Source organism: Lynx rufus, unplaced genomic scaffold (genome assembly GCF_022079265.1).
Source record: "Lynx rufus isolate CCGP_SWC_20201006 ecotype Redwood Valley unplaced genomic scaffold, mLynRuf1.p SCAF_5, whole genome shotgun sequence".
NCBI classification, from domain to species: Eukaryota; Metazoa; Chordata; class Mammalia; order Carnivora; family Felidae; genus Lynx; species Lynx rufus.
Genome location: NW_025814867.1, coordinates 23,287,808 through 23,315,773, shown reverse-complemented (window position 1 = coordinate 23,315,773; position 27,966 = coordinate 23,287,808). Strand labels below are relative to the sequence as shown.

At 39.2% G+C, this 27,966-nt stretch overlaps 1 long non-coding RNA gene across 1 annotated transcript in view; it reads left to right on the top strand.

Moving 5' to 3' along the window:
- Positions 1 to 27,966, top strand: part of LOC124527027 (uncharacterized) — a 61,150-nt gene that overhangs the window by 10,557 nt on the left and 22,627 nt on the right. The window lies entirely within an intron of this gene.

Below are 27,966 nucleotides of genomic sequence, written 5' to 3'. Positions count from 1 at the left end.
ATCAGAAAAACAAAGGGCAGGAGGATTGGGCTGAAGGTTTGGAATCACCAAGCTGTGGGACCCATGTTATCATCAATTTATGAAAACATCATTTAAAAAAAATTCACATCATTCTCTTTGATATGTCAAGGTCAAGAGACTTCATGTTTGCATATACGTCGAAGAAGGGGACAATGATATAGGTTCTAATAAAATCAGGTGGGGGGGAGGTGGTGATTGGTATAATTTCAGCAGGTAATTTCATACAAAACAACTTCTTAGCAGCCTACCATGCCTAATGATTTGAGTGAAATTCATTTCTTCCCAATTAGTGCATGCCTAATGTGCACGGGAGCAATGTTAAAGTTGGAAGGTCACGAGTTCCAGCCCAACATTTTACGTTGCTTTGGTAATGATCAGGCATGCTCCTCCTGTGGCCATTCTTGTATTCATTCCCAGAGCAACTCTTATTGGTCTTATCTTCTTCTTATTTCGGGTAAGTGAGAAGGGTTAGATAAAACGATCTCTGTATTTATTGAGCATTGTTTATTCATTCCACAAATATTCATTGAACACCCACTGGGCTTCTGGCACTAGAAGCTGGGGATTCTGTAGTTTTCTTTATAAAACAGAAAAAAAAAAAAAACTTCTGCTTCCTGGATCTTATATTTTAGTGAGGGAGACAGTAAACCAGATATGTAAGTAAAGTAAATGTCACGTTTGATAGTGAGAAGGTCTAATAATAAATAAAGAACAGAAGGAGGGGAAGTTTTAGATAGAATAGGTGAGGGTAGCCTCACTGAAAAAGTGGTTTTAAGTAAAGACCTGAAGAAAGCAGAACTAGCCATGTAGATATCTGAGTGATGAGTAATCTAGTCAAAAAAGCAAGCACAAAGGCCATGGGACTAAGGCATGCCTGACATTTTTGTGGGGAAAAGCAAAGCAAAGAGACTGGGATTACTAGAGTGGAATAGACGAGGGGAGCGTTATAGGAGATGACGTCACAGAGGTAATGAAGACCAGACCATGTAGGACCTTATAAATCATAGAAAGGAATTGGGATTTGATTTGAGTCTCATGGGAAGCCATTAAAGGGCTTTGTGCAGATGACTGAGACGATCCTTTTTTTTTTTTAATGTTTATTTATTTTTGAGAGAGAGAGAGAGAGTCAGAGCCTGAGCGGGGAAGGGGCAGAGAAAGAGAGGGAGACACGGAATCCGAAGCAGGCTCCAGGCTCTGAGTTGTCAGGGCAGAACCCGCCATGGGGCTCAAGCTCAAGAACCGGGAGATCATGACCTGAGCCCAAGTCAGACGCTTAACCAACTGAGCCACCCAGGCACCCTGAGATGATCCTTTTGATAGAATCACTCTGGATGTTATGTTGACTGAGAACCCGTGGAAGTGGTGCAAGGATATATGGAGGGAGATCAGTTAGAAGGCTACTGAAATTATCCAAACGTGACTGGATTAGGGTGATGGTAGCTGGGGGCAGTAAGCAGTCTAGTTCTGGGTATACTTTGAAGGTGAAGACAGTAGGATTGGATGATGGCTTTCAGAGTAAGAGTAGAGTTAAGAATGCCACCATGATTTTGATCTGAATTACTGGTAGAAGGGAGATTCAATGAAGATGGGGAAGATTGGAGAAGGAGGTTAGTGTGTGTGTGTGTGTGTGTGTGTGTGTGTGTGCATGTGCATAAAGATTCTGATTTTGGCCATACTAAGAGAAATATATCTATTAGATATCCCAGTGAAGTTAGCAAATAAGCACTTGGACATGTGGAGAGAGAGAGGCCCAGGCTGGGGATAGAAATATGAAGATCACCAGCATAGAGATGGCATTTAAAGATCTCTTGAGACGGGATGAGATCATTTAGGTCACTTCTTAAGTTCAGGGAGATAAGGAGAAATCAGCCAATGAAGCTGAGAAGGAATGGTGAAAAAAAGTATGAGGTTCTGGAAGCCGAGAGAAGAATGTGTTTCAAGGCAGAAATAGTGATCGGATGTGTCAACTGTTCCTGAAAGGCCTAATAAAATGGGAGTCATCAGGTAGGATTAGCCATTGCATTGAACAAAATACAGTTCATCAGTGACTTTGAGAAGAATTTAATTCTGCTTGGCTCAAGCTCTAAATACACCTCATCAACCTCTATGGATTAAGTAAGAAGATGGGTTCAGATGTAAACAACTTGTTCAAAAGCAAGCTGGAATGGGAGAACAAGATATTGAGGAAGAAAGTTCTAAATTCCTTACCAGTCACACCTTACAAACAAAAGTGTGGAAATGATGTGATATTGAAGACAAACAACTAAGCAAAGAAACAAACACATGGAACATCACCCAGGTAGGATTACCATAGGTACTAGGCTTCAATAGAAACCATGACAACGGGGGAAAGAGGCCTTGTAGGGACTCTGTATGTATGTGTGTGTGCTCTGCTTTCTCAATGTATTTGTCATGCTGTGGCCTTGGCAAAAGCAAGAGCTAGGGAAAAATAAACAAGGGATTCTTTATCTTTTGGAAAAAAACCCCAAAACTAGTCTAATGTAAGTGGTTAAAAATCCTCTCCGTAGTTCTCGATTTAAATGTAAAGATTCAATTGAAAAATACGCGGGATTGCAGTCGTGGCGGTGGAATTGGTAGAAAAGTGTAGTTACGCTGTGGAGTGGGACGTGGGGATAAGCTGGGCCAAAACAAGAGCACATCCCTTTGCCTTGTAGAGAGTCTCAAAGTCAGTCTGATTGGAGGGAAAAGGGCAGAGAGATGGGAGGGGGTACCTTCGCCAGGAAACACAGGAAACGTATGAAGAATGGTGATGGTACCACTTTCCATATTTGGAATTGCATTTTTTTTTGGCAGCCTCAACTAATTGACGTATAGTTTTTAAAAAGAAAGCTGCCCCAAAGCTCTTGGACTGTAGGCCAGCCCTGGTGCTGCCTCGCAGGACAGAGGGGGACATTAAACACACTGATTTCTACTGGTCCTCTGCGTGTCCCTTAACGTAGGGACAACGGATTTACTCAGTAAGTGCTGACAAATCCAGGAGTCAGGTGCAAGGGGGAGAGGAGAAACAAAGCTGAGAGATGATGACCCATGAGAGAAACAAAGAACTTAACTTTAGCTCCTTAAATAAGCCCCTCAGGAGCAGTGAGATACATTACACTCCCATCCTTGGTGGTCTTGCGCTTTTAAACCTCTGCATCTAGGCTTTTAACCAGTCAGGCTGACAGGCTCCCACGGCTCACATGCAATGACTCCGGGTGCGGGCTGGCAGTCGCCTTAGTTGCTTGAGTGCTCGTCATTGTCCTCGCCCTGAATCTGCCTCTGTGCGACCACCAACCGGCTCTTCTCTTTCCACTCCAGCTCCAGAGTGTGTCTGTGCCTGCCTCTCAGGGAGCTGGGTCTCATATCTCCTTTTCCAGGGAGACTCTGGTGAGAGGCCTTGTTCCAACCTCTCAAGAAGCCTCTGGTCCTAGCTTTCTTGCAAGGAAGGGGAAGAGATTAGACAGGTTGAGACCACATTTTCCTCATGCAGAACATAATTAAGTCCACGGGCTGGGAAGTGTTTCCTTCCCTGAAGGCTCAGGAGTACAGACCCAAGGTGAAGGGTATAGGAAAGCAATTTCTAAAGGATGAATACTGCTGAATTATTTTGGAATGGCCGTGCCACCTGCTGAACATCTCCTTTATTTCTGGTAATTCACTAAATAATTCACCATGTGCTACAGTTCGTCTACAGTGTGGTGAGTTAAGACAGTTGCCCTGTTTGGAAATTTTTTCCTGTTTGGGAACATATGTCCGTCCACCTGAGTGGAAATCACTTTTAGCGTCCTGGAACTGAGGTAGTCAAACAGTTTGCACTCTAAAGAAGTGAGAATGAGAATTATTTTAGGTCCATAATGGTTTTAGGTCGGCATCCCAGAAGCAGATCCGGAGATGAGGATTTGTGTACAGGTGATTTATTTAAGGAAGTGCCCCCAGGAGAAGCCAGTGAGGGAATGGGAGACTCAGGACAGGAAAAGGGAAGAAGTCAAACAACGTGTGTGTTTCAGGCCCAGCCCCTAAGCGGGAGCTTCAGCCTGATCCCAGAGGAAAGCCCTAGAGTGGAAGTTGATTTGTGTACCGCAAGGCAACTGGAAGGAGGCTGGGCGTTTATACCCTTGCATCATCAGTCCCTGCTGAGGCCAACCTGAGGGCCACGTAAACTCCCAGTACTTCTGTTCCAACAGCCCCAGGCTGATTCTCTAAAGGAGAGTCATATGCTGGGGGTCATTGGAAGTAAAAGCCACCAGAGCAGGAAAGAATGCACAGAAATGGCCAAAGGAATTCAAGAGGATTTGGGTGGGGACACTGCAGTGCCTGCCACATCATAAACGTTCATGGAGCCCTTGCTGGTGCCAGGAAGCTTTCTTTTCATGTAGTGTATCATTCCATTCTCACCCTTTCTCTGTGCATCATCTCTATTTTACATACCAAGGGACTGACGTGTCAGGTAACTTGTAAGAATGTCCAACAAAGGTAAATGACAGAGCCAAGTCTCAAATCCTGTTCTATCTAAAGACCATGCCCACAGTTCCTTTTCTCTCTTATATTCCTTTCTGGTCACTTACTATTTATTTATTTATTTATTGCAATTATTATTTATCCTCCTATCATATTCCAATACTCCGTTTGATTATCTTCCTTGACCCAAAGTGTGGGGTTCAGCTCAGGAAGAGCTGGGAGAATTTGGGATAGGACAAATAGCAAAAAGAGACGTGACGAAATAGTTTATAACCAAGGAACATTACAGCAAGTGAGTGAGGATAACTCTGTGTCCAGAGGAAAGTAGGAGATCTGATAATGATCTTCAACTTGACGAAAGGGTTTAACGCTGAATAGACTGACCGGCTGTGCTCAAATACCTACAGAGTAGAATAGAAAAGAAACCTCCTTGCTTTTATAGCGGGAGGATTTTCGGTTGAGTTTTGGGAAGTGTGCTCCCTTGTCTTAATGGCTGTTGGGCACTAGAGTGAAATCCCGTAAACTCATATTGGAAAGAAAAGAAAAAGAGAAGACAAGCAAAGAGAGATGTGTAAGCTCAGCCTGCTACACTGTGCAAATGTATGAGATGTTACCTTGAACACAGCTGCTTCGCACCTGCAACCTTCCACAGAGGAGGAACTGTGAATTTAAAAAAAAAAAAGGCAGTAAACTTCACTGGAACTTAGGATGCTTGGGAAGCTGATGGTCCTCCAGAAACTCATATTGTTTACGCCAGGGAAGAGATACATATTGATCTGGTCTGGTCATTTTCTTCTCAATGAGAGCACTTTTTTTTCCCCCACCTTTGTTCCTTGTCTCCCAAAGAAAAGATCTCAAATGCTATTCCATAAACGTAACAGAACATTTCATGGAGAAATACAGAGAAATAACATTTGTCATGCTATAGTGTGGCATCGAGCCAATGACTGGGTTGCAGAGGGAATGGACTCTGACAGCTTATCTTGTGAAGTGTTACATATCTTTCAATAATCTTTGGTTTTGTTGTTCTCTGTCCGTTCACTGCTGCTGCCCCCAGGCAGGGATTTTCTGTGTAAGATGACTCCATTTAGATTTCTTAAATATTTCAAAAATTATATACTCAATGAGGCATCTGTATCGTATGTCCTACAGCCAGACTTGAACTATCGCACTATTTTGTAATAGAGTGTGTATTGAAAATTCATTTAGCAGTCATGCATGAATATATCTTTCCCATAGAAACTCTGACGTGGATGGACTAATGATTTCGGGATGCCATTGTAATCCCACCAAATGTGCCTGTGAAGGTACTATTTTTTCAGCTATACTGTGGACTAAAGTGATACTTCTGAGCTAGCGTAGAAACATGATCACCATCCAGATAATTATTTCTCTGGAAAGATGAATTCCAGTTCTGCATTTGGGACCCCAGGAATATCTTCATCCCAATATACTTCTCAGTGGGGGTTTGAAAGGGGATCTTCTTTTCTACACATTGGGTGAGGCCAATAAGGAAAAGTCAGTTACTCCCCCAAATCCATGACTGCTCTTCCTCCAGCCAGAGTGGTGATTTGTTCTCTGTAAAAGAAAACTCCCTTGCCTTCCATTTTAATATCAGCCATTGATAGAACTGAAGAATTCGTACGAGAGTAGCAATTATTATGACTAAGCACTTAGTATATATCAGACACTATATTATCTTATGTAGTAGCCTTTATAATAACTTTGGAATGTAGGTGTTATTGTCACCATTTTACAGAAGAAGAAACTGATTTAAGAGTCCACTTGCTTGAGGTTCTAAAAATAAGTGATGGAATCTGATGGAATCAGAGCTCTAGACTCCCTGACTTTAAAGCCTAGTCATTTCATGGACGTTGGGGTGGACATCTGTTAGTAGCACCCCTGATATTCATTCTCCTTTACCATTATTTTCCTTTGGAAAATTTAGCCCTCACTGCCTGTCCCCCATACCATACCCCATATGATACCACATCATATCATAGACATTTTGTTTGTGGGGAACTAAACTTACCACCTGCTTTAGGAGTAAGCCCAGATTGACGCAAACCAAACTGTATGTTGCATTCCTCCTGCCATATTGTCTGGATGAGTTGGTAATTCAGTGAGAAACAGCGAAATAGAATGAGATATTTGCCAGTCTTCTCAGAATGAGAAGCTTCCATCTCTAACTGTGTTGTATAAGGATATGAAGTTCCGAAATGGTGGGAGCATTTTGTTACCTTTCGGCGAAAGCATGGTTCTGCTGGGGTAACCACTATGCAGGCTGAGTTTGAAGCCACTGGGGCAGAAGACAGAGGTCAGACGCAGGAATCCAGGTTCATACTGACAACGATTAAACTCCTAGATCAAGCCTTACCTGAAGTAAGCTTAATTGCAAATTATTTGCTCAAACTACCATTTGTAGTTTGAGTGACTCTATAGATTTTGTGCTACTTTACCCTTACCACAAAAAAAAGTTGTAAGTGACACAGGCACTGCCCAGGAAACACACCTTCATTACCTCTTCCAGACTCTGGTATGATGTCATTGACTTCCAGAGGCACATTTCTGAGACAATTCAACAGCCTAATTAATGAGATTAAATTACATTCAGGCTGTTCTTGATAAGTGAGAAAAGTTGTCCACTCAAAATTTACAAAGATTTTGAACAATACAGAATGGAAACAAAGAATCTATGGGTTAATGATCTTAAATTAGAGAAAATCCTTAATTAAATGATGCTATTCTCTGATAATTCTAGTTAATTGAAGTTTCAACTTCATAGGAATAATAAAACTTGGGGTCTGGACTGGTGTTCGAGGAGCAAAAATTTTAAATTTTTTACATACGTTTAATTTAAAAATGTATATACACATTGGTTTCTCATCGGAGGCAATATATAAATATATCTTAAGCAAAGTATATTTTCCTTTCTCTTGGTAATTGCTCATTTTGTACAAATTAGCATTGGTCCCTTCCCTTGAATGTGGTAAGAATACATGGTAAGAATACATAACCATAGTTTTCAAGGTGTTATGTTAATCACATATAAAACCAAATGCCTATCATTATACTTGAAATTAAGAAACTGAGAGAAGTTGTGAGGGTGAAAACAGTACAGAGAAACTAGGGAAGTATAGAAGAAGTTGTCCATTTCAAAGGTCGTTTCACTGGGAAACTAACGAAGTTTAAGTTTCAGGCTCTTAGTTGCAGGGGCGTCCTTCTAAGGCGGTGGGAGGGACTCTAGTGATGCATACTTGTAGCTATAGGATTTTCCAAAATTGTCTAAAGCTGGATTTTTTTTGTTTATTTATTTCTTTTGAGAGAGAGAGAGAGAGAGAGAGCGCGCGAGCAAGCAGGGAAGGGGCTGAGACAGAGGGAGAGAAAGAATCACAAGCAGGCACTGTCAGTGCAGAGCCCCACGTGAGGCTCAAACCCAGGAACATGACCTGAGCCAAAACCAAGAGTCAGATGATTAACCAACTGAGCCACCCAGGCACACCTCTAAGGCCAGATATTTTAACTGCAGTTGGTTAAGACAATTGTCTTTTCTCTCCTCTGCACTGCCCTATTATATTCTACCTGGGTTTCATAGCATTGGAGTAACTACAGAAATTTTGGGGATCTGGCTAAGGGAAGGTTCCCTTGGGGATGCGGTTCAAGAAGCACGTATTTACGTGTGTCACAGACACTTCATATTTAGTATTGCTAGCCATCCCGGTATAGGATCACCTCCAGGAATACCCATTCTGTCAACTGTGCCAACTTACCCGCCATTGAATCAAGAACCTTCCAGGTCAGAGGTTTTATCCTGAAATGAATGGGTGCTGGTGTCCGGCACTAGAAGAATAGACATAGTGAGGAAAAACCCAGCTTAAAATGTAGAGACAGAAGTTAGTCTATGGAAATTCTTCCAGTTATCAGAAACGTGAACTTGCCAGAGGAGGATTAAGTTCTTATCAATATGAAATCAAACAGAAAGATTGCTTCTGACAGGAATATAATATATAATGCTGCATATATATAATTACTAATGCTATATGCATGTCTACAGAGGAAAGACTGAGTTATTATTTTATTTTCTTATAGGCAATGTTGTAAAATTGTCATGAAAGAGATGAACAAAGATTTTGTGCAAAAAAAAAGTAGGCACACCTGGGTGGCTCAGTTGGTTGAGCGTCTCTTTATTTCAGCTCAGGTCATGATCTCACAGTTTCATGGGTTTGAGACCTACATCAGGTTCAGGGCTGACAGCACGGAGCCTGCTTGGGATTCTCCCTCTCTCTCTGTCCCTTCCCTGCTTAAACAAACTTAAAAAAAAGCATTAAGAAATGTGGTAAGTGGTGAATTAATAAATATAAATATTTTAATAAATTTGTGTAACTTGTGTTTGTCAGCTTTTCAAACTTAGAAAGATTTTCTGGTTTCTTATTCTGTACTAAATAATCAATCCTGAGCCTAATTTAGTATTTTAAATTCTGTATTTCTTTTCTTAAATTAATATCCTCAAATTAGCATTCTTTAGGCCTCTTTGATCTGACCTCGGACTACTCAAGCTTTAGGTGAAAAGGAATTAGTTCAACATATAGACAAATCCTGTTACTTCCCCAAGGTTACAGTCTGATGACTGTTTGTTGAGTCACCATAGGTGACTCAAGTCTTCATTATAAGGGCTTCTGAATCCTCATATAAATGGAAATCAAGTTTACTTATTTCATATTCAAATTTTTAAAATCAGCTTCATTGAAGAATAATTGACATAAACCAAGTAGTGCATATATAAAGTGTACAATTTGGTGAGGTTTGATATATGTTTGCTCCCATGAAGCTGTCAACACAATCAAGATAATGAAAATGCCCATCACACCAAAAGTTTCTTCTAACTCCTTTGTAATCTCTTCCTCCTGCCCTTCCTTATGGCCTCCTCCCATCCCCAGCCAACCACCGATCTGTTTTCTGTCACCATAGACGAGTTTGAATTTTCTGGAAATTTTTATGAATAGAATTGAACAGTATGTACTTTTGGGGGGATGAGTAGGATCTGGCTTCTTTCACTCAGCATAATGGTTTTGAGATTCACCCATTTGTTGCTTGCATCAATGGTTCATTCTTTTTTTTTCTTTGGCTGAGTACTATTCCATAGCAGTATTATCTGTTTCTCCTTTTTTTCCGTGATGAACATTTGTGGTGTTTCCAGTTTGGGGATACTACAGATCAATTGACTATGAACATTTGTATATGAGTCTTTGTTTTGGTAAACACTTTGATTTTCTTGAGGAAATATCTGGAAATGGATTGCCTGGATTATGTGTAGGTATGTTTCACTCTTTAAGAAAACTGTCAAATGCTTTTCCAGAGTAGTTGAACTATTTTACCCTCACTCCCACAAGCAGTGTTCTAGTGTTCCAGTAGGTTTGAATTTTTGGTAATTTCACAAATGGTCAATCTCTCTTGTAATTTTAGCCATTCTAGTAGGTCTATTACGCCATCTCGTTGTTTTAATTTAATACTGCTGAGAATCTTTTCTGTGTTTATGTATACCGTTTATATTTTCTTTGGTGAAGTCTCTTTTCAAATCTTTTGCCCACTATTTGTTTTATTATTGAGTTTTAAGAGTTTTTTTGAACGGTGTATTTTGGATATAAGTTCTTAATCAGATATGTGATTTGCAAATATTTTTGCTAAGCCTGTAGCTTGTCTTTTCATTTTAGTAACAGTCTATTTCAAAAAGCAGACGATTTTAATTTTGATGATGTTCGGTTTGTCAATATTTCTTTTACAGATTGTGCTTTTGGCGTCATAACTAAGAAAACTTTACCTAATCCAAAGCCAAAAAAGTTTTCTCCTGGAAGTTTTATAGGTTTAAATTTTACATTTAGGTCTATGATCCATGCTGAGTTAATTTTATGGTATGAAAAATGGATCATACATATATACATAGATATGTGTACATATCCATAATATGTATATATACATATATATAATTGGATATATATATCTCCAATTATTCCAGTACCATTTGTTGAAAAGATTAATCTTTCTACTCAATTGCTTTGAAACCTTGTCAGAGTAATTTATCTGTATATGTATGGGTCTACATCTGGACTCTATTTGTCTATTTTTATACTAATACCAAACTATCTTAATTATTAAAGCTTCATAATAAGTGTTAGTTCTCTAAGTTTGTTCATCTTTTTGCATATTGTTTTGGCTATTCCAGGTCCTTTGAATTTTTATTTCAATTTTAAAATGAGTCCATCTTTATAAGAAAGCCTGTTAGGATTTTAATCGGAATTGTTTTAAAATTGTGGATCACTTTGGGGAGAATGGATTTCTTCACATTATTGAGCCTTCAATGAACATAGTGTCTCTCACCACTTATTTAGACTTTTTTAAATTACTCTCAATAATTTTTTGTAGTTTTCAGTGCACATGACTTTCATCAGATTTATCCCTAATTATTTTATATTTTTGGATGGCATTGTTTTTTAATTGTAATTTCTGATTGTTGATGGCTGGTATTTAAAAATACAATTGATTTTTATATATTGATATTTTTTCCTGATACATTTCCTAAGCTCAATAGTTCTAGTAGTTTTTTATTGATTCCAATGGAGTTACACATAAACAATCATGTTGTTTGTGAACAAAGATAGTCTTATTTCTTCCTTTCCAATCTGGATGCCTTTCATTTATTTTTCTTGCTTTATTGCACTGACTAGAAATTCCAGGAGAATGCTGAAAGAAGTGATAAAAGTGGACATCCTGCTTCGTTCCTAATCTTAATAAAACTGTAAAGTTTTTTAGCTGTATATTTGTAGAAGCCCTTTATAAAATTGAGGAAGTTCCCTTCTTTTCCTAGTTTTCCAAGAGTTTTTTATCAGGAATGTATGTTGAAATGCATCAAATGCCTTCCTCTGACTATTGAGATGGTCGTATAATTTTCTTTATTTCTTTTGTTTATTTGTTTTGCTATTACAAAATACATTGATAATTTTCTATTGTTAAACCAACCTTGCATAACCTGCCACACTTGGTCATGATGCATTATCTTTTTACATAATGTTGGATATAATTTCCTCAAATTCTGGTCAGAACTTTTAAACATATGATCATGAGGAATATTGGTATGCAATGTTTTGTCTTATAATACCTTCATCTGTTTTTGATATCAGAGCACTTCTGGCTTCATGGAATGTGTTTTCCATTATCAAAGGTGTGTGTATAGAATTAATATTACTTCTTCTTTAAATCTTTGATAGAATTATCCGATGAAGCCATCTGGGCATGGCATTTCTTTCTAGAAAGTTTTTAAACTAGAAGTTAAGTTTCTTTAATAAATGGAGGGCTATTTATGTTACCTAGTTTTTCCTTGACTGAGCTTTGGTGGTCTGTATCTTTCAAAGAATTTGTTCGTTACCTTTAAGCTGTAGAGTTTTTTGGTATAAAGTTGTCTTTAATATTCCCTTAGTATTATTTGGTATTTGTAAAGTCTGTAGTGATATCATCTCTCTCATTTTGATATAAACAATTTATATTTCCTTTTCCCCTGATTAGTTTAGATATCTAGCAATTTTACTGATCTTCTCAAAGAAGTTGATAAATTCTTTCCACTTTCATAAACCTGAAAAAGTCTTTATTTTGCTTTTATCTTTGAAAGACCTTTTCACAAGGTATAGAATTCTAGAATGACAGATTTTTTTTCCTTTCAATACTTTGCTCCCTTATTTTTTTTTATTTTTTATTTTCCATTGTTTGCAACAAAATCTACTGTTGTCCTTTCATTTGTTCCTCTGTACATATCTTTTCCTCTGATTGTTTTTAAGGTTTTCTGTTTATCACTGGTTTTGATCAAATGATTATGCTGTGCCTTGGTATCATTTTCTTTACATGTCTTTTGGTTCCTGCATATGTGTGTTTACACTTTTTAGCAAATTTGGAAATTTTTCATCCATAATTTCTTCAAAAAGTTTTCATCCCTCTTCCCCATTGTGACTCCAATTACTCATATATTAGACTTCATGAAGCTGTCCTACACTTCACCAATACTCTGTCCAAATTTTAAAAGTTCTCTATGTTTCATTTTGGATTGTTTCTATTAATATACTCTCAAATTCACTAATTTTTTCTTCTGCAATCTCTAATCTAATGTTAATCCTAGAAATATATTTTTCATCTCACACATTGTACTTTTTGTCACTAGAAGTTCGACATGAATCTTTCTTATACTTCCATATTTTTGCTTAACTTTTAGAACATATGGAATACAGTTATAATAACCACTTTAATGTCCTTCTCTGCTAACTCTAACATCTGTGGTTAATTCTTAATCAGATTCAATTGATTGATTTATATCCTCATTATGGATCATATCTTCCTGTTTCTTTATGTGTGTGGAATCTTTTTTTTTCTTTGAAAGAAAAGAATATCTAGAAGATGTTATCTCATTCTCTCCTGGCTTGAAAAGTTCCTGTTGAGAAGTCTGCCTAGAATCTTATGGGAGCTGTATGTAACTTTTCTTTTTTCTCTTGCTGTTCTTAAAGTTATTTCTTTGTCTTTAACTTATTTAAAAAATTTGTTTTAATGTTTATTTATTTTTGAGAGAGGGAGACACAGAGCGCAAGCAGGGGAGGGACAGAGAGAAGGGGAGACACGGAATCTAAAACAGGCTCTAGGCTCTGAGCTGACAGCACAGAGCCTGACATGGGGCTCAAACCCACAAACTGTGAGATCATGACCTGAGCTGAAGTTGGACATGCAAACGACTGAGCCACCCAGGTGCCCTGTCTTTGTCTTTAACTTTGGACAATTTAATTATAATATTTCTCAGTGTAACCCTGGTTAGGTCTAACCTATTTGGGGTCTTTCAGTTCTCATGGATCTGGATGTCCATAATGTCCCCCCCCCCCCAGGTTCAGGGGGTTTTCAACCATTATTGCTTTATATACACTTTCTGCCCTCTTTTCTTTCTATTCTAGAATTCCCATAATGCAAATATTGTTTCTTTTTATTGTATCCTATCATTCCTGTAGGCTTTATTCACTCTTTTTAATTTTTTATTTTGCTTTGTGTTCCTCTGACTGGACAATTTTCTTCGTTTTTGTTTTCAAACATTTATTTATTTTTGAGAGACAGAGAGAGACAGAGCACGAGCCGGGGAGGGGCAGAGAGACAGGGAGACACAGAACCCAAAGCAGGCTTCAGGCTCTGAGCTGTCAGCACAGAGCCCTACACAGGGCTCGAACTCACAAGCTGTGAGATCGTGACCTGAGCTGAAGCTGGACGCTTAACTGACTGAGCCACCCCGGCGCCCCTTGACTGGGTAATTTTCAATGTCTTATCCCCCAGGTCTCTGGTGCTTTCTTCTGCATGATTGGGTCTACTCTTGAAACTCTGTTGAACTCTTTACTCCAGCTATTGTATTTTTCAGCTCTAGGATTTCTGTTTTGTTTTGTTTCTTTGACAGTTGCTATTCCCTTGTCAAGCCTCTCATTTTGTTCATGCATTACTTTCCTAATTTCATTTAGTTGCTCTATTTACTTGTAGTTCCTTAAGTTTCCTTAAGAGATTATCCTGAATTCCTTGTCTCACAGTTCATAGATCTTCATTTTTGTCGACCCAGCTATTGGCATATCATTTGTCTCCTTTGGTGGTGTCATATTTTTAGTGATGCTTGATTCTTTATGTTGGTATCTGCACACTTATGTAATTGGGATCCTCTTCCAGACCTTACACGTTTGCTGTGGCAGAGACAGTTCTTTACCAGTCAGCTCAGTTTGGAGTTTTGGCTGTGTTTGCTGGTAATGTCATTGGTTAGGTGGGGTTCACTATTATGGTCTAATTGTGGGTGAGGCAACTGTTCAAGCTCTGAGGTAGAAGATGGAAGGATGTGCCACTGGCTGAGAACAGCTGGGTAGGACTGTTGGCTTTGTTCCCTATCCAAGTGAGGCTGCAGGATGGGCTCTGCAGTTGTCTGAATTCTCTGGTCAGGCTTACTAGATGGTCAGGACTGGGTACAATATTTAGTGGTAGAAAGGACTATGAATTAGCTTTCCTACCCTCGTAAGGCAACAGAACAGGACCCAGGGACTTTATGGCTCATTGTTTGGTGACTCATATCAGGCTACAGTGCACACTGAATTCTCTGGTTAGGTGAAGCCATGGGCTTGCTCTATAGACAGGGGAAGCAATGGACTCTATTCTCTGTTCAAGTGCCACTCTGTGTGGGGCTGTTGAATTGGCTATGCAGCTTCCTGTGTGCTCTGGTTAGGGTCTCTGATTGGACAGACTGAAGGCTACATTAATGATGAGCAGGGCTATGAATTAGATTTCCTGCCTGGCCACAACAGGAAAGTCAATTAAGCTCTTTATTATCTTAAGTGACCCACACCCCAAGTTCTCTGGCTGAAGAGGGCCACTTGTTTTGTTTTGCAAACTATCAGCTTGCCTGCCCTCTTCTAGGCTCCAGTGCTGCTGGGCCAGCACAGCTTCTAGAAGTTGTTGCCAGCCCTTCTGGTCAGATAAGGTTGGAAGACACTCTCCACAGTGGGTGAGGCTATGTCACAGCCCCTTTGCCTGGATGGTATGAGGATAGGCCACCTTGGGCTCCTTTCAATTTCCCAAACAGTCTTTCCAGTTGGAAGGGGCTGGAGCTACCCTCGGTCTTGGCTATGAATTAATCCCTTAGCCTATGAGTAGCAAGGGACTTCTCCCTGCCCAGTACTGGCTTTGCTGTGTGAGTGATCAGCTCTGACTCCCCACCTTTTGGCTCAAGCTCCGCCGGGCCTCACCGCTTCCAGGATTTATCACCAGCCCTTCTGGTCAGATGGGCCGGGATGACATTCTCCATAGCAGGTGGAGCTGGGACTCAGCACTTTGCCTGGGTGCTGGCCAACTGGGCTCTACAGCAGGCAAAACTCCTCATTTGAGGATCTGAATCAGGCAGGTCTACACCCAGCCAAGTTCCTTGGTCAGAGTGTACCCCGATTTCATTCTGCAGATGAGCAAAGCCACTGGTTGGGATTGCTACTTGGGTGCTGAAGGTATGAACTCTGTCTGCCAAGGTCCATGTGCTGGTTGTTGTGAGCCCCCCCCCTTCTCCATCACAGTCAGATTCTCAGAGATTAAGCCCCACAGAGTACCCTGCAATCACCCTGATGCAAGATCACAGGAGCGGCTCTCATAAAGCAACCCCAATGCTTGGGGAGTGGTTGTTCCCTCTGGCTCCTCTGTTCCCACTGGAGGGACTGGAGGCTCAGGGGAGACTTCTCTTCATGATGCTGCACCATCCTGGGGGAGGGACAGTGCTGTCAACATATAGCTGCTTCTCTTCTCCTTCTCAGGCAATCTGTCTTGGTCTCTGGGGTGCAGGGGGGTGCTTCAGCCTCACCCCCATGTTCCACGATTCTCTCTGTGGTGCCTTGTTCTTGAATACATGTTAGTTGTTCTTGTGAGGGGAAGAGTCAGGAACAACCTCTGTTGCCATCTTGGTGACATTACTTCCCTGGACCATTTGATTGGGTGCCAGACATTGTAAATGATATCTTGTGGGATGCTGATAGTTTTGTGTCCTTATAAACACTCTTGAGTTTTGTTCTGGAACATAGTTAAGTTACTTAGAAACAGTTTGATCCTTTCTGGTCTTGCCTTTAAGAATTTCTAGACAGAACCAGTGTAAGGTGAAGTATCCCTCACTACTGAGGAAAGATCCTTCTGAGTTCTGTATTCAGTGCCCTGTAAATCTTGAAGTTTCCAATCTGCCTTATGGGTACAGGCATTGTTCTTACCCTTGGGTGTTCACTGGGCTCTAGTACCTCTAAATCTGGATGATTCTTTCTCTGGCCTCAGGTAGTTTCTTCACACTTATCCATCGATCTGTATTCAGGTGAATACTCAAGGGGGATATTCTGTAGATATCTGTGGCACTCTGTCTGTGCACCTCTTTACCGTCTGGTCCTCTATCCTGTGAACTGAGCTTCCCTGATCTCAGCCATCTTCGCATCTCACTTCCATCTCCTCAACTCAAGGTGTCAGCTGTAGTCCTCCTGGGCTCTCTCTCTCTGGATGTGGCCCAGAAGCTCCTGTGAGGTAGAAGGTGGAGCAACATAGGGTTCACCTCCCTTGTTTCTCACACTTCAGGTATCAATGTCTGTCACTGCCTGATCATCCAGTGTCCTGAAAACTATTGCTTCAGATAATTTCGTCTCATTTTTGGTTGTTTCGGGAGAAAGAGTATATTGGTTCCTTTTTCTCTATCCTGACCAGAAGCAGAATTTCTCCTTATTTGATTTTTCTTTTTGGCTCGCACCGGATGCTTTAAGATGAGAATAAAGAAGTAAAGAATCTTCCAGAAACTCACAGACACTTCAGGTGTGTGGCTTGTTTCAGTTTCATTAATTTGCTGAAGAAAAAGAAGGATCTGCGTGAAATTCACAACTCAGATTGTCATGTTAGCCACTGTGTCAGGAGGCTTGAGAGCTGAGCTCTGGAGAAACAAAATCCCTGACAGTTGTTGATGTTTTTGTAATAGGAGACTTCTGTTATTTTAGCAAACAGAAAGACTGCATAAAAATGTCAAAAAGAAACTACTTTTGAAGAAAAAAATAGAAACTGACTCACTAAAGGGACCTATTGGGGATAATTACCCAGAGCCTGTGGTAGATTGGGAGGGCTGATTTAAAGTTATTGTTTTTGCAAATTCTGCAAAAAACAAAAACCAAACAAAGATTTTTTTCCTGGCTTTGCGAGTAGTGGAAAAATTCCTCCCACGGCCATAATCTCATGTAAACTCCACACGTGGATTTTTCTCTCTGAGTCTCTCAAAACTCCTTTTTTTTTTTTTTTCCAATACAGAGCACTATTGGCTTGTGAGGAAACATTAAAAACTATCATTTGAAATAGCGTTTTGATTGTTGATTTGCCATCTGGTAATATATTATAGGGGCTTTAGTTTGTTGGCTTCCTGGTGCCCTGGGTGAGCAAAGCCTGAACACTCTCATCTGACACCTGTTCAACTCTTGAGGATGCTGATTAATTCATGGTGGAAAGGTATCAATTTTACAACTCAGACTTCTGCATTCGTGAAATGCCCTTCTCATGGGAGACATTAGATGAGCTTTTAATTAATTGAGGTAAATAAATATTCAATCCTTTGGATACTACTACATTCTCTTTCATTCAAAAAAAATTCATCTAGGGACACCTGGGTGGCTCAGTCAGCTAAGTGTCCAACACTTGATTTTGGATCAGGTCATGATCTCATGGTCGTGAGATCCAGCCCTCCATCAGGCTCAGTGCAGAGCACAGCGTCTGCCTGGGACTCACTCTCTCCCCTTCTCTCTCTGCCCCTCCCTCACTTGTGCTCTCTCTCTCTCTCTCTCAAAATAAATAAGTAAACCTAGAAAACTTCTGCTCACTTAAGCTTTATCACCAATAAAAATGTATTTAAAGATTTAATTCAATTAATAATGGCTCAAGAACTACCGTATTACCTCTGAATTATACGTGTCTTTCTGTTCACCCATACACTAGTTGTTCTTAATTTATATAAATATAACTTTAATTGAAATTCAACCATGCAGCTTAAAATTGAAAGGTCTTTGTTAGAAGAAAATTTCAAATAGAATTTGAATGGATGTAACAACCAAAAAGGTTAAATATAAACACTAAATGTGAATAATTGTTACAGTTTTGGAAACCAATTCTATCTACTGAGACTTGAAAGCTTCCATGTCTTAGTTCCCATTAAGCTCTGATAACTGAGGTCATGTTCCCTCCTCTACGTATTGAGTGTGGACCTTCTGGGTGGTCATGAGAGTGGGGTAGCCAGAGTGGTAGGTAATCAGATAAATACTGAGCGAAGTGTTGTGAAGCATAATTCCCACTGGAGGAGCTCTGGAAGCCTATATAGGTTATTCTGGTTTAGAGTTATCCCACCTAAGGAGTAAGGCAGTGACAGCATTTATACTCCAACGTTTCTGAGATATTGCTTGAGAGTTTCTCTTGGAGGCACGAATTCCAGAAACTTCCAAACTGTTGGGCAGGTGGCAGAGTAAATTCCATCAATGAGGGGACACCCTCAGCAAAGAGCTGCTGGTGCTAAGAGCTGGAAGTTGGCCAAGGGCAAACAAATGTTAACGGGGAGATAATGTGGGAGAGGCACTGACATCATATGCTATAAACCTGCACCCAAGAGAAAAGGTAGAACAGTCAGGGCAAATAAGTGTTTATTTAGAGAAAAATTTACAAATAGCACTTGATGTCTTGTGTCATTCGGGACAGGGTTGGTGATGCTGCAGTTAAAAAGCAACCAAGTTTGAGTGGCTCAGTGCCACAAAAGCTTATTTTTCACTTATGGTTGCCAAGAGACCTCTGTAGATTGCATTAACTCAAGGAACCCAAGCTGGTGGAGCGGCCACCACTCCAAACTTGGCCAATGATCTACCAGAGGGAAAAGGAAGGCCTTGAACTGGCAATTAAATAGTCTGACTATTGGGGCCTGTGTCACTTCCACTCACGAATGATTACCCAGAGCTAGTTACATGGCCCCAACCCACTATAGGATATATACCCGCCATCTACCATGTGCCTGGAAGAAGGCAGAAACAGATGATAAATGACTACCACATACCAAGACCAACAATAATTTCGGATTGATCAATGACTTAAATGAAAAAGTGACATTAGAGGAACAGAAGGAAAAATGAGTTTTGTTTGTATTTCAAGTGAATTCTAACTAACATACAAAACCCAGAAACTGCAAGCGGAAGAGACTGACACATTAAAATGCATACAAGTTTTAAAAGTTTGATGGAGTGGGGCGCCTGGGTAGCTCAGTCGGTTAAGCGGCCGACTTCGGCTCAGGTCATGATCTCGTGGTCCATGAGTTCGAGCCCCACGTCGGGCTCTGTGCTGACAGCTCAGAGCCTGGAGCCCGTTTCAGATTCTGTGTCTCCCTCTCTCTGACCCTCCCCCATTCATGCTCCGTCTCTCTCTGTCTCAAAAATAAATAAACGTTAAAAAATTTTTTTTTAAAGTTTGATGGAGCCAAATACCATAAAATAATAAAGAGTCAAAAGTCCAAAAATGTGTTAATATAGCAGAGTACATGCTAATTTTCTTAATATACTTAGAACTCAATAAGAAAAATGTAGTACCCAGAAGAAAAATAAGCATGGAAAAAGGCAACTCACAAATAATGGCATTCATGTGGCCTATAACCATATGACATACAAATAAAATAAAAACACAGCCTTTTAGTCTTCATTGGAGCAAAATTGTAAACGTATCATGAGACCCAAGCATTCTCATATACTGTGGATAGGGGTGCAGAAAAGTTTATTTGTATTTTTGAACATATCTGCTCACATTTTAAACGCACATCCTCTTCAACCTAGTAATTTTACATCTAGGATTTTAATATAGAGATAAACTTGAACAAATGCATCTAGACTTATGTACAAGTATGTTCAATGGGACATTATTTGTAATGATAATTCTAGTCTGAAAAGAAACCAAATATCCATAAGTCAAAGGTTATTTAAATGAATTACAGTACATATTGAAATAGAATACTACGTAGCTATTGAAAAGCACAGAGTAGATTTCTTCAGGCTAATATGGAAAGTCTAGAATGGATTATTGATGAAATATAAGATAGCACAAGTAATGTGATCCACTTGTATATGTCTTGTATATGCATAGAAGATTTATGGAAGAATACATGAGTGATTGTTAAGAGAGATACCAAGTGGGCAGAGCTAATAGGGGTGCAGAGGGGTCCGCAGGGCCTGTAGTAGACATTAATTCTTTCTTGGCCAAGAACACTCATTCTTTCTTCTTTTTATAAAATCATATCCTTCTTTCTCACTCAAGTCATGTTCTTTGTGTGGGGTATTTATCACTATGACTCTAGATTTGGAGCATAACACCCAAGCCTGGTTAATGGGCCCATCCAATTCTAGCCACAGTGATTGGTCAGGGATGTTTTGAGTTACAAGTTGGTCCAGTCAGAGTCAATCGTGGGACCTGTTTGTGAGATCCTGAGAATATTAACTTTTTTTCTGGATGTGAGTCCGGAAAAATGAAGGTTGGAACAACTGTGTCATCTGAATATTACGAAAGACGAAACAAAATATAAGGAAGAAGCAGACCTTATATGTTCAGAGCAAGACCCATGGACATTTCAGTTAAATAAGAAACGGAATACAGATAAAAGATGAAAGAAGCCACTTTTTTTTTAAACCTTAAGCACCTTTGAATTAGGACCTGAGATGGGTTTTTCTTTTCCTTTAATATCCTTACATTCAATTTGCATAAACATATGTCACTTTTGTAGTTTAATGTATTTTATAAATAAGACAATTTTATAAATTATAAATACTTTTAAATGACATGTACCATAGAAAGCTTGGTTATATAACTGAGATGTTTCTAAACGTGATACAAAATAGCTGTTAAAAAAATAATGAGGTTGATCTAGGTGCATTCATAAGGAAAAAAGTTCCGGAAGTGGGAGAAAAATTCAGGCTCCAGACAACCCACAGAATCCCATGTCCATTTACGTAAAAGGAAAACTATGCTCGTGTGCATCGAAATCCTGAAAACTATACAGCAAATGAAATAACTGTTTCAAAGAATTGAGTTATGGGAGGAAAGTTCACTTCCTTCTTTATATGCTGATGTCTGGAAGTATTTTATCCCTTGCCTTAGGTGATAAAGTCTTCAACACCAGGTTCATGTCATCTTTGGAGATAATCTCTAGCTCACTTTGCTTATATTAGGTAACAGATAAATATTTTGGAGCGAATAAAGAGGAAAAGAGGAAAAAAAAAATAAAATGAATTAGGAAGGGGATTTTACCTGAGAATAAGGAACGTTCATTGTCTTCTGTGACTGTCAGAGGCAAATTTCAAATACGTCACAAGACCCCAGAACGTACCACGATTCTACCTGGTCTTTTGCAGATGAAATTATCCTGAGAAAAATAAACAATTTATGTTTTGTTACTCGAGATTTCTTTCACAGGGGTTGTTATCAGTTAGGATAAATTAAGGCTATGCCCTAGTAAAAACTCCACAATCTCGGTGGCTTAACACAACGAAAATTCATTCCGTGTGCATGCTACGTTTCCCCAACAAATTAGCAGTAGGACTCTGTCCATTATAGTCACTCAAGAACCCAGGTGGATGGAGACGACATCTCACGATATGAATATCCGCCATCACACCGGAAAGAAAAAGGAGTCACGGCAAATGGTGGAACAGCTCAAGCTGCCACCTGGAAGTGACATACCATGTTTCACTGGCCCATGCAAGTCCCGTGGCCACATCTCGCTTCAACGAGAAAGGGAACTGCAGTCTTACCGCCTGCAGATTCTGAGGAATGGCGGGTGGGATTTACGCCCATGTAATATCACCCACATTTACATATTTTTCAACATCCTAGTTTGGCCTTGCTTCTCTTGAGGCCTATTTCTTATGCTTGTATCATAGCCTCTTGTCATAAACTGCTTCCCAGAACACATATTCCCTCTTACTCCATACCCACAGTTGAGAGAGAGAGACAGAGAGAGAGAAAGACTGCCTGCAGCCAAGCTGCTATTTAGCTCTTTTCTTAATTCTTGCTCTTACCATGTAAGCAACTAATTATACTACAAGTGAATTTTATACTCTTAGGTGACCATACTTGAGGTTCTATCGATTTCTTCATCTTAACGATGTAAAGAGAGCATCTTTTACCTATTAGCAGCAGGTTAACAATTTCGGTTAAAATAAAAATTCTCTCGACTTTTTAATTGCTGTTTTCAGCAAATACAAAGCAGATTGATGCATTGCTGTGTTCCTTGGGGTGAGGGGGTACCTAATAAATATTAAAGGGTGAGAATAGTTGCCATGATTAAAATTAGTAAGTAAATGCTTCCATTTGAAAAAGTAGATCTTGTTTCACAAACTATGAGTAATAGGAGCTCAAATTTCTTTTAGTTATCATGCATGATATAAAATAGACAATCTGTTGTGAAATGGACTGCTCTAAATAGGCTACACTGTTCTCTTTACTGCCTAATTTAAAGTCTAGCATGTATAAGCTCCATGCTCATTTTTGGCATTATTCTAACATTCTTTATTTTTAAAAGAATATTTTTTGGTTGTTTTGTTTGTAGCAGAGATGCCCTTCTATATATTTTCTGTTCAAATGTCACTTATTTATAATAAAGCAACTTAAAGTTCCATTGCTAAATTCACACCTTTAGTAGGAATAAATTTGAAGTGACCTTGGTAAACACAAATGGAAGTAAAAAAAAAAAACAAAAAAAAAAAAAAAACCACACAGACTATTGTATTCTCCAAGAATAAACTTAACACTGTGTGTTCCAACCAGAAATAACAGGCCATTTTCAACCATGGCAAAAATAACTAAGGCTTCACTTGGATAGCAAGGTAATCCTTTGCAATGATATTTAATTGCAAGGAATCTATTTGTCTAACAGCACGGGAATGATTGATTAAATTATGATGTCATTATAAAAGAGAATATTATTATTTTTATAAATAATTCAAATTATGGGACAGTGGAAAAAGCAAGACATACATAAATTGTTAATTTGAACTATGTAAAACAAGACGCATTGGAGAGAAATAAAACAAATTGTAAAAAGAATGTTCTCTGGTTCCTAGTACCAGAGGTGATTTCTATTACGTTATTCTCTTTCTCGTAGGTTTAATAACATTGTCAAATACTTTGGGACAATAAGATTCACTAGTTTTATAATCATGAAAATGTAAACTTTCTCTGTCTCAAATCCCAAGATTTTATTGTTGTTGCTGCTGTTTGCTGGTTTTACCTGCACTAAGTCAGATATTTATTGGACTCAGTTCTGGATTTTTGAACCGAAAAAGATCTTCAGAAGAAGAAAGAAGATAATGGAAAGAAACATGAGGATGACTGAGTTTGGGGAATATGAATCAAGATAGTTAGACCTAGCAGAAAGCTGGCTGGGTAGTATTTAGGTAGATGATAGATTCTTGCACGGAGCATGATTGTGACCGAGGACATAATCGTCACTCAGTCATCAATTCTTAAATGTTTTTTAAAGTTTATTTATTTATTTTTGAGAGAGAGAGAGAGAGAGAGAGAGAGAGAGAGAGAACAAGTGAGTGAGGGGCAGGGAGAGAGGAAGACAGAGAGTCCCAAGCAGGCTTGAGTGCATGAACCGTGAGACCATGACCTGGGCTGAAATCAAGTCAGATGCTTAACCGACTGTGCCACAAAGGTGCCCCAATTCTTAAATGATTTTTAAAAATAAGTGAATGAATGGCCAGTTATATCATCTCTGAGCCAACAACAAAAAAAATACTAAAACTTTGGAAAGAGCAGTCTACGTTTGGTGTAGGTGACATAGGTTTATTGAAAATGTAGAGGGCATTGTACTATATTGGCTCCTTCCAGAAAGGGGAGGAGCTTAGACAATGAAAGGGGACATTGGGGTGCTTATTAAGTATGATCTCACAAAGACATAATTCTGAGTTTCCTTAAGGAATGGCCACAAAAACCCAACCCCAAGCAATAAGGTTTCTAAGCCTGGAAAATTGATATGTAGCAATAAAGTGACTGATTCTGAGCTCTGGGATATTCATAGTTTGGAAGCAATTATTATTTCAAAAAGTTAAGCATCACCTATGCAAATCACTTTAGCTAGTCTAGAGAATGTCTTAGGTTAAATGATTATAATTTATAAACATGTCTGCAGAGAAACAGAGCCTTGGTAAAATTTTTGATCTACTAATGTTGGATCTATTAATGTTGGATCAAAAATTACTGATCATTCAATATATGTTGAGTGTCCACAGAGAGCTAATTTTCTTTCAGCAGGTATATTAGCAATATCAGCAATGTTCATATCTTCACGGAGCACATAACTACTGTGCGTGTGCACACACACATATTTGATCTCATTATTTGCGGATTCTATATTTGCAAATTTGCCTACTTGCTAAAATTTATCTCTCATCTCAAAATCAGTATTTGTGGCATGTTTACAGTCATTTGTCACCGGTTTCTTGTCACCAGGCGTGCACTTTCCCAGCTAAGGTTGAAGAAGGCAACATTCTGTCTTCTCGTTTCAGTTCTGATACTATAAACAAGTATCCTTTTCATGGTTTATTTGGTGCCACAGTTTTTTGTGTGTGCAGTTTTGGTGATTCTACTATTTAAAATGGCCCCCAACCACTGCTGAAGCACTGAACTGAAGTGCTTTCTAGTTCTCCCAGGAACACAAAGGGTGTGATGTCCCTTATGAAAAAAATGATGTGTGTTAGATAAGCTTCATTCAGGCATGAGTTCTAGTGCTGATGGCTGTGAGTTCAATGTTTGCGAATCAATAGTGCATATTAAATAAGGTGTCTTTAAACAGAAACGTACATAAAAATAAGGTTATGTATTGACTGGTTGATGAAAATGTGGCCAGTGACACACAGGAAACTAACCCTGTATTTCCCCCCACTGAAGCTCTGTGGCCCAACCGAGATCTCTGGTTGCGTTCTTATCTTCTGCATCCTTATCTTCTAAACCTTAAAGTCGTCTTAGTTTTTTTGCCCCCTTTCAGCTTCTGGGACTCAGAAAATCTTGGCTACTTTCTTTGTACCAGGCTCAGCTAATATCAGGCTTCATCAAATTGCCTAGGAGAATACATCTGGAGATTGGTTCTTGTTGTTCGATAAGGCTTGAGTATTCCCTAACTTGGCACTAGCTGTGAAGATACTAGTCTGCTCTGAAAACTGTAAGAAATATTGATGTAAGTAAGAAAGAATGACAGTAAGAAGTGGTGGCTAGGATGGGAAGAAACTAGAATTCTAATACCGAACCCTGAAAAGGGTTCAGTCAGATTGGAAAACAGTTTGGTTTGGCAATTTCTCATTAAATTTAATATACACTTACCATGTGACCCAACATTTTCACTTCTAAGTATTGTCCAAAACAGATAAAAACAGTTATCTATCAGAAATTCATATGCAAATGCTCATGGCAGTTTTATTCATAATTGTCCCAAACTGGAAATAATCCAAATGTCTGTCTACTGATGAATGGATAAACAAATTGTGGTATATCTATACAATGGAATACTACTCAACAATGAAAAGGAATGAAATACACTATACAAGCAACACTATGGATGAATCTCAAAAGTATTAAAAGTCATTCAGGTCCAAGAGATTACATACTGAATGATTCCCTTTATGTGAAACTAGAAAAGACAAATCAAATTTAAAACAAACAAACAAACAAACAAACAAACAAACAAAGTTAGAATAATAGTTGCTTGGGGCCAAGGGTGTTAGTGCATTTGGCTGGGAAGAAGGCAAGAGAGCTTTCTGAGGTGAAGGCAATTGTGTAAGTAGTTGCATGGGTTAATAAATTCGACAAAACTCATCAAAATGTACACTTAAAATGGGTACATTTTAGTGTATGTTAATTGTACATCAATAAAGTTGATAAAAAGCAAACAGATTAGAAGCTCAATTTATGTTGTTTTATAAAAATTTTTTTTAATGTTTATTTATTTTTGACACAGAGAGAGACAGGGCATGAGCAGGGGAAGGGCAGAAAGAGAGAGAGAGGGAGACACAGAATTCAAAGCAGGCTCCAGGCTCTGAGCTGTCAGCATAGAGCCCGACGTGGGGCTTGAACTCACAGACCACGAGATCATGACCTGAGCCTAAGTCGGCTGCTCAACTGACTGAGCCACCCAGGAGCCCCTCAATTTACTTCTTTATTGACTTTGGGTCCTTTTGGTCCTCCTGTTCCTGGAGAAAATGCATGAACGCCTTTGACTTTTGTAATGAGGGCAGGGTTATAAACGACAAAAGAAAACCCAAGTTAATATCTTCAAATTTTGTAGCCTTTATTGTGATGAAAGATAGGGGTAATACAAGGAGAGACCCTCTTCCAAAGGTAAGATATAAGATAAAAGGTCTAAATAGAGACACTCATTAGTCATTCAAGATGTGCCAGTGCAGGGGAGTGTTGGGAGTGCATCACTGAGTAAGACGTTTGACTGCAATCGTCATGACTATGAGGGCTCTCCTGTCTGTTCAATGTTGTGTGCTTCCAGCCCCGCAATATGTGTTTAATCCATGTTTATTGAATATGTTGGATGAAGACATATTCCCTCTCGTGATGGGTATTGAAGTCTACTGCAAGAGGAAGGGCATTGGTTTATGTCATTTTAAAAGAAAAATATTTGCTAGATGATAGCACATTCAGTGCTATGGTTATAGAGAGGAAGAACAACTAACCCAAACTGGAGTTTTTGGGAAGGCTTTGTGGAGGAGATGGTGTCTATGCTGAGGAAAATGAACATAAGGAAAACATAAGAGAAAAAGTGGAATGTTCCAGGAAGAAAAAATAGCCTATGCAGGGGCATGGAGAGTCATTCACTCATCCAAGGAGTATTTCCTGAACAGCTATTACGCACTAGGTGCTGTTATAGATTTAGAGGACTGAAGATGAACAGGACAGAAAATAATCTCTGTCATCATAGAGCTTATATTCTCATGGGGGAGACAAATAATTTTTTAAAATGCTACATAAATAAAGAGTGGTGTTGATAAGAGAAATAAAGGTAATAAGGAGCACAGAGCCTGCTTGGGATTCTCTCTCCCTCTCTCTCTGCCCCTCCCCCCCTTCTCAAAATAAATAAATAAATTTTAAAAAAAGATGCTGTAGAGTGGTAAGATTCCAGATAAATTGTAAAGATAGAGTTGATAAGAGGTCCTGATGGATTGGATTACAGTGGCGTGAAAAGAATAGAAACATTAAGGATAATTCCAAGGAGATAGCAAATAGCACAGGGTATGAGGAAATGCAAGGCATCTGTTGGAAAAAAAAGGATAAGGCAGAGTTATGGTGGGATTATGCTACAAAAATGAGTAGCAAGAAGCCACTGAGAGCCCTGTGTGCATAGTAGGAGGCATTTTGCTGGACATGGGAAGTTGTTGGAAGGGTTCTGGCATGGTTTTCAATGTCATTAGTGTCTACATGGGATTCAGAGACAATAAAACTGGAAGTAGAGAAACTAGTTAGAAGGTTATCATGGGGTGCTTGGGTGGCCCAGTCAGTTAAGCGTCTGACTTTTGTTTTCCGCTCAGGTCATGATCTCACGGTTCATGAGTTCAAGCCTTACAGCAGTCTCCATACTGACAGCGCACAGCCTGCTTGGGATTCTCTTTCTCCAGCTCTCTCCGTTCCTCCCCCCCCACACTCGTTCTCTCACTCTCTCTCTCTCTCTCTCTCTCAAAAAATAAATAAATAAATAAACTTAAAAAATAAACTTAAAAAAAAAGGAAGGCTATCATAATGGTCTGGCAAAAGGTGATGAGACCTAACTTAAACAGAGGCTATAAAAATGTAGAGAAAGGAATGGATTTGGGGAAATAGTTAAGAGATATAAAAATGGGAGTAGCTGCTAGTTGATTAGATGTGGGGGATGAG